This window comes from Pan troglodytes, chromosome 14, assembly GCF_028858775.2.
Source record: "Pan troglodytes isolate AG18354 chromosome 14, NHGRI_mPanTro3-v2.0_pri, whole genome shotgun sequence".
Lineage (NCBI taxonomy): Eukaryota > Metazoa > Chordata > Mammalia > Primates > Hominidae > Pan > Pan troglodytes.
In genome coordinates this window covers 29,274,002-29,289,295 of record NC_072412.2, presented here as the reverse complement: position 1 = coordinate 29,289,295, position 15,294 = coordinate 29,274,002, and the positions used below count along the sequence as shown (strand labels likewise).

The following is a 15,294-nucleotide window of genomic DNA, read 5'->3' as shown; positions in this document are numbered from 1 at the left end:
CCCTAATTCATTTGCATTGGTACTTACTAAGTATATTGTCTTTACAGACCCTAACTCATTTGCATTGGTGCTGTTGATTGCTTGGTCCTGACAGCAATATGTTATCTCAAATAAATGACACGTTGTTGGCTTTAAACTGCAGTTCCAATTCTGTTGATACCTTCTGATATGGTTTGGCTCTGTGTCCCCACCCAAATCTCATCTGGAATTGTAATCCCCATGTGTCAAGGGACGGACCTGGTTGGAGGTGGTTGGGGGTGATTGGATCATGGGGGCAGTTTCCCCCATGCTGTTCTTGTGATTGTGAGGGAGTTCTCACGAGATCTGGTTTAATAGTGACAGTTTCCTCTGCGTGTGCTATCTCTCTCGCCTGCCACCATGTAAGAAGTGCCCTGCTTCCCCTTCACCTTCCACCATGATTGTAAGTTTCCTGAGGCCTCTCCAGCCTTGTAGAACTGTGTGTCAATTAAACCTCTTTTGTTTACAAATTACCCAGTCTCAGGTATTCTTTATAGCAGTGTGAAAATGGACTAATACATTTTCTCAGACCTATCAAACAGGTGGGATTGCTGTCAACTTAATTAAATTCATAGTTTTAAAATTTGGTGAGTATTTGTTTAGTCTTATCAGTGATCATGGAGATGTTTAGTGGGCCTGACAATGCAGAACCCTGTGGCACATCACCGGAAGCCTCTCTCTGGGTTCCATTGAACCTATTCCCTTCCCCTTTTGTCCTATCTGACTCTTTTCATAGTCTCCATTGCTGATTTATGCAGGGCGTCTTGCACTGGATAGAAGTTGGGAGTTATGATTTTGTATTTTTTCAAGCTTTATTTCTTATATTCCAAGCCCTATTTTAAATCCATTCTTTTAGATCTACTCTGACTCTTTTAAACCTAGTTAAATCTGACACCGCAGGGAAGATAAGATTAGCGTCGTGGTTCTCAAACTTCAGAGTGTATTGGAATCACCTGAGGGTATGCTAAAACACGGGTGCCAGGCCCCATCTTCAGAGTTTCAGATTCAGTAGTTCTGGGGCAAAACCTGAGAATTTGTATTCCTAAGTCCCCAGGTGCTGCTGCTGCTGTTGGTCTGAGAACCACACTTTGAGAACCACTACTATAAAAGATCCTTCCTTATGTCTTTATATAAACAAAGATGCTGGGACTTTTACCCCTTCCACTAAGAATGTTTGGCCACAAGAGCTCTTTAATATTTGCTAAATAATAATGCAGATACTGCTTGCTGTCTTTGGTGTTAGGTGTTTAGTTTGGTTTGGCCCAATTAGATCAGAAAAGTTATTCTTTCACCAACATATGGGTAGCAAACTATCTTCTTTACGTAATTCTTTGTCTTCAAATTATTCCATGTCCTCTCTAATTAGAAAGCACTTGTAAACACTTGATGACTTGAATTAAAAGGCTTAACACAAAGCCTAAAGCGTTGCCTATGCTGTCTCTCATCCATATTTTGTAGATTTAAGATCACTCCCTATCTGCACTTGTGAGCCATCTCTGCTCCCTGGATCCATGTCAACCTGTTTCTGTTCCTCCTAACTGCCCCCTATCCCCCAGCTGCCACTGGGAAGCATAATGGCAGGGCCGTGGGCTGGCTCCCTCCAGAAGCTGTTGCTCTGACAACTGAGTGATGGGAAGAAAGCCTGGGCCATCCAAGCTGGTGGCTTCAGGAAGGGTGGAGGACAGTCTCCACGCTGCTGCTGCCGAGTGCTGATGAAGAGACTTCCTCTGAGGCCGGCTCGGCCCTGAGCCTCGCAGGAGACCCACCATCTGTCTTAGCTTCTCTGCCTCTCCCGGTTTTACAAGAGGTGGGAAACCCAGGCCCAGAGGGACACAACCCAACCTTGCTGATTTGGTCTACAAAGGATCTGTCAATTTACTTTGCAAAGTAAGTCATTGGTATTTACTTTCTCCTCCTCCTTCTTTTGCCGTCCATTCAGAAATGTCTGAATGATCACTGCTGCGTCAGCCTCTGTGAAATTCAACTCTGTACACAATCAACAGAACAGATGTCCACACAGAGTAAGTTACAAGAGGGAGTCCATGTCACAAAGCTAACTGCCTGACTTAGATGGCTGAAATTCCCAGGCATTTCCACATTTATACATTGTATTCAGGGAATAAAACACAAGGCTGAGGCTAAGGTCTGAATGTTTGTGTCCTCTCAAAATTCACGTTAAAACTGAGCTCCCAAGGTGATGGCATTAGCAGGCAGGGCCTTTGGGAAGTGATTAGGTCACCCTGATGAACGGGATTAGTGCCCTTATAGAAGAGATCCCAGGGAACGCTCTTCCTCCTTCTCCCAGGTAAGGACACAGCTAGGAGGCACCATCTATGAACCAGAGAGCAGGCTTTCCCCAGACACTGAATCAGCTGGCGCCTTGATCTGGGACTTCCCAGCCCCAAGAACTGTGAGAAATCAGTTTCTATTGTTTATAAGCTACCAGTCTAGGGCATTTTGCTATAGCAGCCTGACTATAGCAGCTGGATTAGGATTGCCATTTAGAGTTATAAGCTTTTTCAGATGTTCATATGAAGACATTTTACTTATCATTTGTTTTCATTAAATTAAGTAAATAAACATTTTTAAAGTTACTCAAACTGTGTTCTATGGTGCTTTAATTTAACTTTCTTATTCATTACCCTACTTATTCATTCCTTATTCCAGATAAAAGCCTTTGTGAAGGTCAGTGTTATGTATTTAATATATTTAAGAAAACGTTGCATTTATAACTCATTCATTCCTTGCCAAAGTATCCGTGGTTCCAGGAGAAAGAGCCAACGCGGCTATATTTGCCCCGCAGACAAGTAAGTGTTTCGTTGCCATTGGGTTCACGACATGCAGGTGCATAACATTCTCTGCCTGCACTTTCCGGGCCTTACTTACCATTCTTCCTTTCTATCGCATCTCCTTTCTTTCATTCCTTAAGCCTGTGGGAATCCTGCCACCAAGCCCTCTGATGGGAAAATGCGTCCACTGTTTTCTTTAGCTGAAAACTACCCCTAAACTACTGAAGGGGAAAGCCCAGCGCTGGGGAACCGGTGTCCGCCAGGGGGAGCCGTGGTTTCTGTCTGGGGACGCAGCGCTCCGGGCCAGCACCTGGCTGCGACGGCTGCGCGGGGACGCAGTGCGCGCGCCTCACGCGCCGCGAGCTGACTCAGGCTTGCAGGTTGCAGCGGCGCTCGCCTGCCTGGGCGCTGCGGCTCGCGGGGTGCCGGCCTGCAGCCAGGGGCACGGGGCCTGGCGCAGAGCCAGGCGACGAGCGACGGGGGCTTGAACCAGCTTGGGCCCCGCGACCTGCCCCGGCCGGGGGTGGACGGCGCGGCGCCGGGCAGCGAGCACCTGGGCGGGGACGCGCTCGGTGAACGGGGTCACAGAGTCACTAATGGCTCCCGCCACCCCCGCCGCCGCCGCCTCCCGCAGCCGCCCGCGCGGCGGAGGAAATGGACCTGCCAGAGGATTGATCTCCCTGGGAAATGGCTGCGTCGGCGCTGCGGTTCCAAGGAGTCTGGCAGCCTCGCTGCAGTGTCCTTCCAGAGCCATCCCCTGCAGCCCTCGTGCCTCTCTGCCCTTTTTTTCCTCTTACAAAAACAAAATGTTTCTAAATTTCCAGCCAGGGGGCCCTATCCTCAATAGATCTGTCATTCACTGGGGCCCTTGAAATCACGGGTCATTGCAAGCAATTTTCTAAACTTCGTTTTTAGCTGGGGAAACTCCCCAGGGTCTGTGGTCAAGGGAGAGCAGGGGTATTTAAAAGCTGACCCTTGTAACCCACTGCTCTCCCTTCTCCTTTGAAGATAAAGGGAGGGCGGGGTTCTGAACACTGACTCGAGGAAGTTTGGGAATTCTCGTGCCCACGTTCCTGCTAAGGAGTGGCTAGTGGAGCGTGAGAGCAGTTACTATGAGCCAGACCCGTGCTAAGCCTCACATTGAAGGCATTTCGTGCTCCAAGGAATCCGATCACTCTCATTTTACAGAGGACAAAATCAGGGCTCAGCGAGGCCTGGTCATTTGCCAAAGCTTACACACCTAGGCTCTGCCAGAGGCACCCTTGTCACTTAACTCCCCGACTGAGTCCCCTTAACCTCCACCCAGAGAGGAGAGGTTCCCGGAGTGGTTTAAGAGATAACAACTCCCCTATTGACGGGGGCGAGGAGTAGGCAAAGTGGGATCCCCAAGCCATTGCCAGAGACTTCCGGGTTCAAGAGTGGTTCAAGAGTCCTTGTGTATAAAAAGAGCAGATAAAGAGTTTGCTTCAGGCACTCTCAGCATCAAAGTCACCTAACATTTGCCCAGTTTAGGGGGTGGGGGAGTTTGGGGGTATATCAGTTTGCTAGGCATAGTATAATATCATAGACTGGGTGGCTTAGACAACAGACATAGATGTTCTCACTGTTCTGGAGGCTGGACGTCCGAGATAAAGATGTAGTCCGGGCGTGTTTCTCCAGGGCCTCCTTGGCTGCCTTTTGCTGTGTGCTCACATGGGTTTTCCTCTGTGCATGCACTTGTCTATGTCCAGATTTCCTCTTTGTATGAGGACACCAGTCAGATGGGATTAGGGCCTACTCTAAGACCTCATCTTAACTTAATTAACTCTGTAAAGCTCTTATCTCCAAATACAGTTACATTCTGAGGCACTAGACGGCAACAGGATTTTTTGGGGGGGGGTGGGGAGAGGGGTAAAATTCAGCCCTAAGAGAGGTCCAAATAAATGTTACTTGTAAGATACCACACCTTGAAAAATGTGTGTTCCTATTCCGTATGTAAATCAGTCAGGTTTTTATTTTTGCACATAAACATCTTTCCTAAGAACAGAGAGCCCTGAGAAAAATGCCCAAGCACTCTGTACTCTGTCTATTCATTGTTTTTTAGGAGTCATGAGTCTTTGGTTTGGCTCAAGCAAAATCATGTGTGAAATCCAATAAATGGGAAGTCTTTATTGCTCAACCACTTTTGAAAAATATCTATCATTGAGGCCAATTTTTTTTTTTTTCTCCTGTCAGGTCTCATGATTTTCTACTGAAACCAACTCTGGAGTAAAAGGCTTACGTTGGCAGGAGAGTGTAGTACCGAATGGCGGACGCTAGATGACGCCCCGGGTAGAGGCAGGGAGGAAACAAAATGTCTGCAGCCTCAGCTCAGGCTTTGATTTGGCTGGAATGCGTTCATTCATTCTTGAAGTTGGAGTTTTTCAATCAAAATGAAACCTACTGCTCTGACTCTAATGGAAAAGTCAGGGTTTTGTTTTGTTTTGTTTTTTTAATGGTAATGAGCAGTATGTGATCTAATCGAGGAATTATAATTGATCGATGCTAAAGTGATTATTACCAGGAGCTCTCGTTTTTCTGTTAGACATCTTCAGTGGCTGTTCTCTTTGGGAGAGCACGTGCTTCCTAATCTCTTCCTCCCCTCGTTCCTGCAGGGCTCCCTGCCTCCCAGGTGCAGGCTCTCCCTCTGCAGTGGCTGAGCAAAGTCTCACGTCTCTGCTGAATACACTGGCATGTCTGTAGGCGGGGGACCGTGTCAATTGAGTTGTATGACATAATTTTGGAAAAAGAGGGGCTTCCGCAGAGAAGAAGATGAAAAGGTGCTTGTGACCTGGAATGCTTATTATGCCAAATTTCCCAGGCCAAGAACTGTGGCGCTGCATCTTAATTTAGTTCTGGGTTTGGAGCCGTGCGGCATCAGGATGGGAGAAATGACTACAGAAATGACTCCCACAGCTTCTCATTCATTTGTTCCCCTGGGGTATTGCCAGGTTGGGAGAGGGAGGCTGTAGGTTACAGCGATGTCTCCTCCACCTTAGTGTACAAAGGAAAGGGCAGGACAACAGATGGTTTATGCATTACTTGAAAATGTTCTCCTGAACCGTCCATACTGTCTTTAGTCTGCGGGGTCCAGAGTCACATCAGGCTTATCTTTTAACACTGAGTGCTCTGCACTCTTATATTCACTGGGAAAAGCTGGATTGTGCAGTGATTCCCAATCCTGGCTCCATGTTTCACCATTCGTGCTGCGTGGTCTCCAGCTATTTCCCCTCCCCATTCATTCTTCGTCCTTCTCTGCCCTGTGCAGACCCCTAGAAGCTGTTCTTTGTGACCTGCTCCAGTCCCTGTTCCCCTCTCTTGCCCTCTTGCTTCTTAGCTGGGCTTGGCCATTGGATGGAAGGGAGAGAAGTGAGGGTGTCTCTTCTGTTCTCCCCCTGCTGGCAGTGGTGGGTCCTTCTGGGGCCCCAGCTCCAGTTAGGCAGCCCCATGCCCTGCTGCTAGCTCTCCCTGGTTTGCTAGAACACCGCTTTCTGCCTTTGCCCCTTCAGGCTTCAGGGTGAAACGGCTTCCAGCTCTGCCATCCCTAGTTAGTTTGTTTATGCCTCCCCAGGCCTCTGTAAATCATCTCTTCATTAAACTCTCTTCTGTCAGCCTTTTGAGGGGCTGGCTCTTTCCAGCAAGCCTTTGTTTGAATCACTGTCCAAGCAAAGTGGGATTCATAGCTGAACTCTTTGAGCCTCCGTTTCCTTCTTTCTAAAGTGAGATAATTTATGGCTGGGTGCAGTGGCTCAAGTCTGCAATCCCAGCACTTTGGGATGTCAAGGCAGGAGGATTCATTGGGGCCAGGAGTTTGAGACCAGCCTGGATAATATAGTGAGACCCTGTCTCTACAAAAAACAAGAAACAACAACAACAACAACAACAAAAAACCTAGCTAGATGTTGCGGCATGCACCTGTGGTCCCAGCTACTCAAGAAGCTGAGGAAGGAGGATCCCTTGAGCACCGGAGGTTGAGGCTGCAGTGTGTTGTGATCATGTCACTGCCCTCCAACCTAGATGACAGAGGGAGACTCTGTCTCAAATAATAATAATAATAATAATAATAATAATAATGGGAAAATTATTAATACTACCTACCTTATTGGTTGTGAGGATTAAAACTAGTGGCATTCAACAGGTATTCATTTCACATAAAAGATTCCACTTACCAGCAAAATGAATGGCATAAGTCAGGTACTTGATAAATGTTTTTATTCATTTATTTTGACTTTTTTATGAATGGAGAGATTAATGAATTCACACTGAAGCACCTTAGGTTTGAACAGTAAGTCAATGAGTGCCATGCTCACCTGATGCCAGCAGGCAGCATGGTTCAGAGCACAGACTCCGGTGCCAGATTGCCTGCAGGAAATCTTGGGCCTTCCAAGCTCCCTGTGAGCAGTCTGTGCCTCAGTTCCCTCATCTGTTCAGTGTGGCTGGTGTTAGGAACCCTTCTCCTGTGGGTGGAGAGAGGATGGATGAAGTCATGTGCATCTGGCATGTGTTTTTGATGTTTTCTGGAATGTAGGAACCAAAGCTGCCCCCTCCTTCCCTCTTCGTGGCTCCTCCCTTCATAATGGAAGCTGCCGAAGTCCAGCTGCTGTTTGCGCGTGTGCAGACCCAGGATCCTCTGAGACAAAGCAGCAAGGTTCAGCGGGAACCCTGCAGGTGGCAAGGGAGCAAGGGTCTCATCTGTCTTAGCAGTAGCTTGAGATTGGCCCCTGCAACTCCGTGGCAGGAATTTAGAAGCTGTGTGAGGACAATGGAGAGAAGGGACTAGACCCAAACTCTTCACTCAAGAGGGGGCAGGCTGGGAGGTTCTGGACCACATGCTCAGAGTCAGCAGTCAGGCCAGATGGAACAAGAGGTCGGCAGCTGGACTACATGGCCGTCTCTTGGGCTATTTGGCCTTCACTTCGCCTGGGAGGATGACGGGGCAGGTCCCTGGACAGAGCAGCTTCTGGGCTTCTGGACAATCTCAGGCTGCTCTGTGGCTGCTGGAGATGAAAGGGTCTTGCCAGACATGTTTTGCCTTCCTGCCAAAGTGGAGAGTTGTCCTGTCCATCCTCAAGGCCCCTGATGTTGGCTGGAATTTACCGTATACTCTTGTAGCTTCCTTTATTACCACTCACTTCTGCGAGGCTGGAGTGGACCTCGTCTTGTTTGTCATATGAGTGCTCAGGTTTTCCATCATGCTGCAGTCCAGCGGGTGCCATGAATGTCTGCTGAGTGTTGCTGTCACAGAGAGAGGGGAGTTGGTTGTGACTGCCCAGTCACCAGTGTTTTTGTGGGTTTCTGGCAGGGCTAGTGGGACCACTCTGCAAATGAAACTTCTGTTAATATTATCTCAGTGCTTTATTAGCTAAATTCCTAAGATAAGGTCCAGAAAGACCCATGTTAGACAGAAATCAGCACCGTGTTGCCTAGAATTCCCAAGAACAGCGAGTGTGCTCTCAGGACCGAACCACCTCGCACCTGCCTTTGTGTAGTGTGAACACTTTTGAATGTGTTGAATGCTTTTGAATGAGTTACCGTTTCTTCACTCTCGGAACTTTCCATCTCTGCCATTTTTGTTTCCTGTTCACACACCCTGTCTAATTCTCCCATGCCTTTCCAAAGTTTGGATTGTTAGCACTAGAATGATTATTTCTTGGTAAATTCTTTTATTCTTAATTTCTTAAATTCTTTTAACATACATGCACATAAATTATGTTAGAGTATATGCTCTTTTGTTTTACAATAGCGTTTTATTACAAAGGCACATTTGAGCTGAGATATAATCTGACCTCCTGGGCTTTTGTGTGTTTATCCCATTATTCACATTTTTTGTCCTTAGCTTTTTGTAGATTTTCAAGTGGGCCACCTCTCTTTGTCCTTATTGCATGTCAGCTTGTTTTTGACAAGTCATTTTTCTGATTTTAGAATGACTCTTTGACATCTCAGCCACTGTGCAAAGAAGGCAATGTCCCTTCTCCCCTCCTCCTTATGTTCCCTGCAAATTTAATGAGATGGTCTTTGATTTCCTTACTTCAGCTGCGGGTGGATGTATGAAGTGCCCCATGTCCAGGCCTGATCCCTTTGGGGGGACCCTCATGGAGCACCTGCCTGGAATAAACTGTGACTTTGACCTCCCCTTCTGGCCTCTTGGGCCACTAAGCTTTCCGCTGGGCTCCTTTCCCTTGCAGGCTAACCCCAGGGGCCTGTGACATCAGAACTCCATCCCCAGTGCTGTGCCAAGGTGAGTCTGCTTCTGCTGGGAGTTATTACCAGATGAAACCTGAGGGAGGAAGGCCAGGTATTTCCTGAACGTCATGGAACACGAGGCCCAGGTGACTCAGCGAGGTCAGAGTCTGCTGTGGTGGCGGTGGCGGCAGTTGGCAGAGGGGAGCCTGGAGGGAGGTGGGGAGTTAACGACTGCCTGCCTCCTCCCTGACCCCGCCTGCCTCTCAGCTCTAACATGCCTGTGATTTCATCATGCACACCTTTGTAAACAATCCATTTAGCAACCAAATTATACACTGGGTAATTATAGCTTCCAGCCTCATGTCAGGAGTCCCCTGCTCAACAGCGTGCTCCTGGTGGTACTGCCACCCGTAACGGGTACTGGCTTTGCTAACATCCTGACGAGACGTCGGGGAGAGACGGGAAGTGGCAGGTGGGTTGCCTTGACTTATGTTAATTGTCTATGTCAGGCCTGCGGGTCTTGTTTTGACAGTCCCAAAATTATGTTTGGACTGCTGATTAGATCAATATGGGAAACTGGGCCAGAGGAGTTTCTCTGTGAGGAAAAAACAATCTGGGTAAGATCAGATCCTCAGGTGTGAAGGAGGGAGTCTCTTTTCACAGCCCCCTTGACCTTCCCGTCTCACTTGGAGCTGCCCCTCTCTGTCCCAGCTGCAAAAATGGACCCGGGAAACACGGTGGAGGGTAGGAGCTACGGGGTGGGCAGAGTCACAGCAGGGGACAGGGCTGCCTTGGAGGGCAGCCCATGCATTCACAAGGATGTATTCAAGGTTTAGTCTGAGCCCTCACTTTGTGGCTTTATAGATGATTGTTTTAATAGGGCACAGTGAGGAGGGAGGGGCACAACCCCAGAGATGGCAGCAATGTGGGTGGCTGGGAGACGTGGCCACAGCTAAAGACAACCTGGGCATGGCTCTGAGTCAGCAAAGGGGGATATTTTTCTCAGATTTATTAAAAGTGGTAGCTGCTGGTGATGCTTGGGTTTATAACCTTACCATTTATTTATATCTGATGATTCCCCACTTCCTTTTTAAAAAAAAAAAGTTAAGATCTTGTTCGGTTGCCCAGGCTGGAGTGCAGTGGTGCCGTCACGGCTCACTGCAGCCTTGAACTCCTAGGCTCAAGTGATCCTCCTGCCTCAGCCTCCTGAGTAACTGGGTCTATGGGTGTACACCACCATGTCATGCTAATTTTTAAATGTTTTGTAGAGATGGGATCTCACTGTGTTGCCCACGCTGGTTTCAAACTCCTAGCCTCAAGCAATCCTCCTGCCTCAGCCTCCTGAAGCCCTGGGATTACAAGCATAAGCCACCGCCCCCGGCCAGATCACATGATTCTTTACATCTCTGCTGACAGATTTCATCACTGGTGCTGAGTGCAGGGAGTCCCGCAGCCACTTACACGTGTTGCATTGCCAGGCAATACAGGCCTGTGTGACTTGCTATTCTGTGGCTGGGCTTCTGCCTGCAGATGCCTGGTTTCTCCACTGCCAAGGCTCATGGTCTGACACATCCATGAAATTCAACAGTGAGGATGCAATGACAATGAGTCGTGCATGAGCGTTCCCGGGCCTCGCTCCCCTGCCCATCAGAGAAGGCTTGGCATCTCAGCTGACTCGCCCTCTGCTGCCCTGGGAAGGGGGCCGCCATGGTCAGAATGCCTCTCTGCTTACTTGGGCTATGGCTGGGGAGGAGTTCTTCAGGAAATCTTGAGGAGAGAGGTGCTGGAGTATGAGGACAATAGGTGGAAAGGGAAGGAAATTTAAGGAAGTATTTCTGTGGGCCATGTGTCTCTGTTTCAGCATTTAAGAACGCACATAAGGAACTTCAGTTATTTTGCAATGACTCTTGTTGCTGGGTGGTGATTCTTGACTCCACCATTGGTTGAGTCTTGACTGCAGGCATCGCAGCTTCAGGGGGATTACGGAACACCAGCGCACAGAAGAAGTACACGGTAACTGATAGTTAGACAACAGTCACATTGCCCCTTGTGTTTCTGGAAACTCTGGGAATAAAGGTGATCTGGCTCAGCTCATATCCTTGGGAGCTTTAGCACACAAGCAGACCCAGAGATACAGGCTTGGATCTGAATCTAGGAGGCCCAGCAGGAATGGACGGGAAAACGTTCATTTCTCTCGGAACGTCTCATGAAATCTCTATTTCTAGGGCCATGTTCACTGTGTATTCAGGGAACTCTGCCTGTTGTTTTCATGTCCATTTCTGTAACTGTCAGAACTATGATCCCATTTTAAAATTTGCCTGAGTGCTTCCTCAAATGCAATGGATAATTTCCTTAACTATACTATTAGCATAAATTTGCATGTTTATTTCATAATTAAAATGAGTAAGAATAAAAGGCTAATTACACCAAAATTGCATGAGTCACCATAATTAAAACTGTAGAAAATAATTTTACTTATAAATTTCAAAATCTTGAGTGATCTGTTATTCATCATCGCATGTTCATTCTCATCTTACCTCTATTTCATCCCGAATGCTGGGGTGGGAGGACTCCAGGTACGATGGAGCTGGAATTGGAAGGTGTTCTTGGACCTCAGGGAGACTAGAATCAGATGAAGGGAAGAAAGTCAATCCAATGGATTTGTGTAGAAATCACACCCAAACCAAAGGGTATCAGGCACAGGGATCTTTGGTAGTATTGGCAAGGCTCTAGGTCTCACGTGGGGTGGTGGGTTTATTATTATGTTTCATAATCAGATATTGGATTCATAATTGAATCAATATTATTGGATTATTTTAATGTACTGAATATGACTACATTTTTTGAAGAAGAAGATAATGAGCAAATGTGTTTTTGAATTTCCTTCTAACTTCTAATCCATCCTGCTTTATGCCACCAAACAAGTCTTCCTAAAACACTGATTTTAACCATGTCGTGGCCTGAACACAGTCATCAGTGACTCTACCTGTAGACAGATAGAACTCCACCTTCCTTACCTGGCATTTGAGGCTCCCAACTTGTTTTTCTGTGTGTAATTTCTTCACAGAATCTTTCATGAAATAAGCTACCCTCACTGTCCTGTGAATGTGATTTTTGTGTGAATGTGATTTTTGTGTTCTTAATGTTGCACCTTTGCTCACACCATCATCCTCACCTCCCCTGATAACATCAACACTATTAGGTACTTACTGTGTGTCAGGCACTCTTGTTCACTAGGAAAAGAAAGAAATGGTCCTTATCATTAGTCTTTCCACGCCCAGCTCGAATACATTCCCATTGATTGATTCATTCATTCAGGACGCAGTATATCTAATCTAGGACCCTGTTCTAGAAGCTGTGAGGGAAACAGGGTTGAGTGAGAACCAGTTCCTTCCCTCCAGAGGCCCCATGCTGGAACTCTGCTTGGTTCCCTCCATGAAACTTTATGCTCTCCTCTCCCCACTGAAGCCCATGGAAATCTAGCTTTTCTCAGAATTTCTAATGGAACAAAGCAAAAACTGACTCAAGTGTTCCTTTTATTTATTTACTTGATTTTCTAAGGTTGGGCAAGATAGAGGAGGAAAGGACTCTACCTCATGGCTTGTCCAGAAGAGGGCAGGGCCACCCCTGCAGCCAGGCCTCCCGGGCCCTGGAGGTAGGAGGGGGACGATGGCCTCTAAGAGCACTCTGAGACCAGGAGCCTGTTCTCTCGGGCCTGAAGGCTTCGCTTCCACTGTTCTGCGCTGCCGCCCTGGCCTGGCCACCTCCCCTCCACTGTGTGGCTGGCTCTTCTCTGCCTTCTGCTACCTGATGGGATCTCCCACTCGCCTCCACGAGGATCTGAGAGGAAAGGGTGCTGAGGAGAGGAGCGTGGAGTGGGCAGGCTCTTGATGCCAAGCCAAGAATCTGCATGGCTCATTTGAAACTTCGCAGTGCCCTTTATCCCTTGTTCTCTTTTATGTATAAGCTCATCTTTCTCCCATACAGTTGTAAACCCCAAAGGGTAGGGACTGTATTCGGTTCCTTATTTATATCGTGTAAGACAGTGACTCTCAAACTCATCAGAATCACCTGGGGAGTTTTAAAAACTTGATTCCTCCAGAAACCATAAAGACCAAAGATTTAAAAATATCACCATATTAAAACAGAATGAAGCAAAATCCTTCTGTAAAGCTAAGAAATTATAAGCAAGGGGAAAACAGTATTTGGAATATAGATGGAAGACACACTAATTTCTTTAATTTGCAACAAATGTCTATAAATAAGAAATATACAAACAACTCAATAAATGCTGGGCCAGGAATCTGAACTGGCAGAACATGGAAAAGAAATACCAGTGACCAAGAAACATATGAAGAGCTGCTCATCCTTCCTCAGAAATAAAGAGACGCAAATCAGAACAATGCCAGACCACTTTTCATGAATCTGATTAGCAAAAATTATAAAGTTTCATGATGCCCATTGCTGATGAGAGTATGGAAGCAGATGCCAGTGAATGCAAACTTGGTGGATTTTGGCACCTGTGTGACAAGGTGGGGCAGTGGTTCTCACACCTGCATGAGCTTCTGAATCACATGATGAACTTTTAAAAACATAGATTCTCTGCGCCCCCATCCCATACGGCACCCACGTGTAACTAAGGGCACAATTTGTGAAGTTCGAAATGGTAATAGAGACCAGACTAGTAAATTTCAACTAAAGGAATTTTGTCAACATACATCAACATTTTTAAAACATGAGTAACCTTTGACCCAGCAATTCTACTGATGGGAGCTGATTCTGAAATTTCCCACACAAGAGTATCAACGTCGGCAAGAATGGATGCCCACAGCAGCGTTATTTGTATAGCAAACAACCTCAATGTCCATCAATAGGAACCTGGATAAATAAACTGTGGCACATTCTTAGATCTTTTAAAGAGATTTAGTAGGAACTCCATTTGCTGATATAGAGCAGTCTCTGAGTTATGTTGTGCAATGAAAAAATCAAGCAGCAGAGCAGTATAAATGGTGTAATCCATTTTCCACATAACTTTTAAAATGACACACCATATACTTTGGTAAATGCACAAATTCTTTTTCAATGGAAAATCTACAAGAAGCTGATAACAGTGGCAACTTTGAGGGAAGGATGAGAAGAGAGGTTCTTACCTTTCATTCAGTACTGCTTGATTTTCCTACTTTGTGCATTGATTAGTTTTAGTGGAGAACTTCAGTAAGTGTCATCTGAAAGGTGGAGTTATGGGACAATTTTGGTTTCTCCTTTAGAGTTTTCTGTAAAGGATATTCAATAATTGAAGATTCTCAGGCCATATACCAGATACACTAAGTTTGGGTGGAGATGCTGGCATGGGACTCTAGAAATCAGCTTGTCGTGTGATTCTGCTCATCAGTCAGGTTTGAGACTCACTGCAGAAGATTCTGGAAGAAAGATGCTCTCTTCTCTAGCTCAGGGGTTATGAGGATGAGAGGGTGGGGTGGCGGCTGCAGCCCTTTTGTTTCCATGAAAGGAGAACCTGAATGACCTTGTGCAACCTAAGGTCAAAGAAATGCATGGCTGGCAAGTAAACCACAGAGAGGAACTTGTCCCCTGGTACATCAGTAGGCCACAGAATCATGCCTTTCCCGAAGAAGGACGTCCTGCGTCTAGACTTTGCAGTTATGGAGCCAATACATCCTCTTTTTTGTTTAATGCAGCTTGAGTTAGGTCTTTTGTCACATGCAATATTAAGAATCCTAACTGATAGACCTCCACTGAGACAAGCTGAGTATGTCTTTATCTCTTGCAGACTGAAATTGCCTAATTCATAAAGTATTTCATGATGTTTGCAAGATAAACCCTTGTCTGGTGCCTTGGGCTACATCTGATGATTGCCTGCAATATTTCTGCCTCTAGAAATGAACTGTCAAACCAAGAAGTATGTCCTTGGAATGCATCCTCCACATTAGCAAAAGAATTATGTGTTTTGTTTGCTCTTCATCATGTAACTCTTGAATAAATTTGGATGCAACAGATAAAGGGCATAACCAGGAAATATTTCTTGTGATATAACTGATATCTGGGTTTGTTCACTTAATCATTCATTTGACAAACATGTGATGAGGGCTCACCATGAGCCGGATACCTTGCTAGGCATTGGGTGGGTATACAATGGAGAACAAAGCAGACATGTTCTCTGCCCTCATAGAGGTTGTAAGCTAATGGGAGAGACAGATATTAAACCAATAACCAATAATCACACAAACAAGAAATTTATGCATTTAGATAACTGCATGAAATAAAAGTC

At 46.3% G+C, this 15,294-nt stretch overlaps 1 long non-coding RNA gene across 1 annotated transcript; it reads left to right on the top strand.

Moving 5' to 3' along the window:
* Window positions 1-9,344: 9,344 nt before the first annotated feature.
* LOC107967868 (uncharacterized) lies at window positions 9,345-15,026 on the top strand. Its single transcript, XR_008538752.2, has 2 exons — window positions 9,345-9,480; window positions 10,277-15,026. It is a non-coding gene; the product is annotated as an uncharacterized LOC107967868 (long non-coding RNA).
* Window positions 15,027-15,294: the final 268 nt, after the last annotated feature.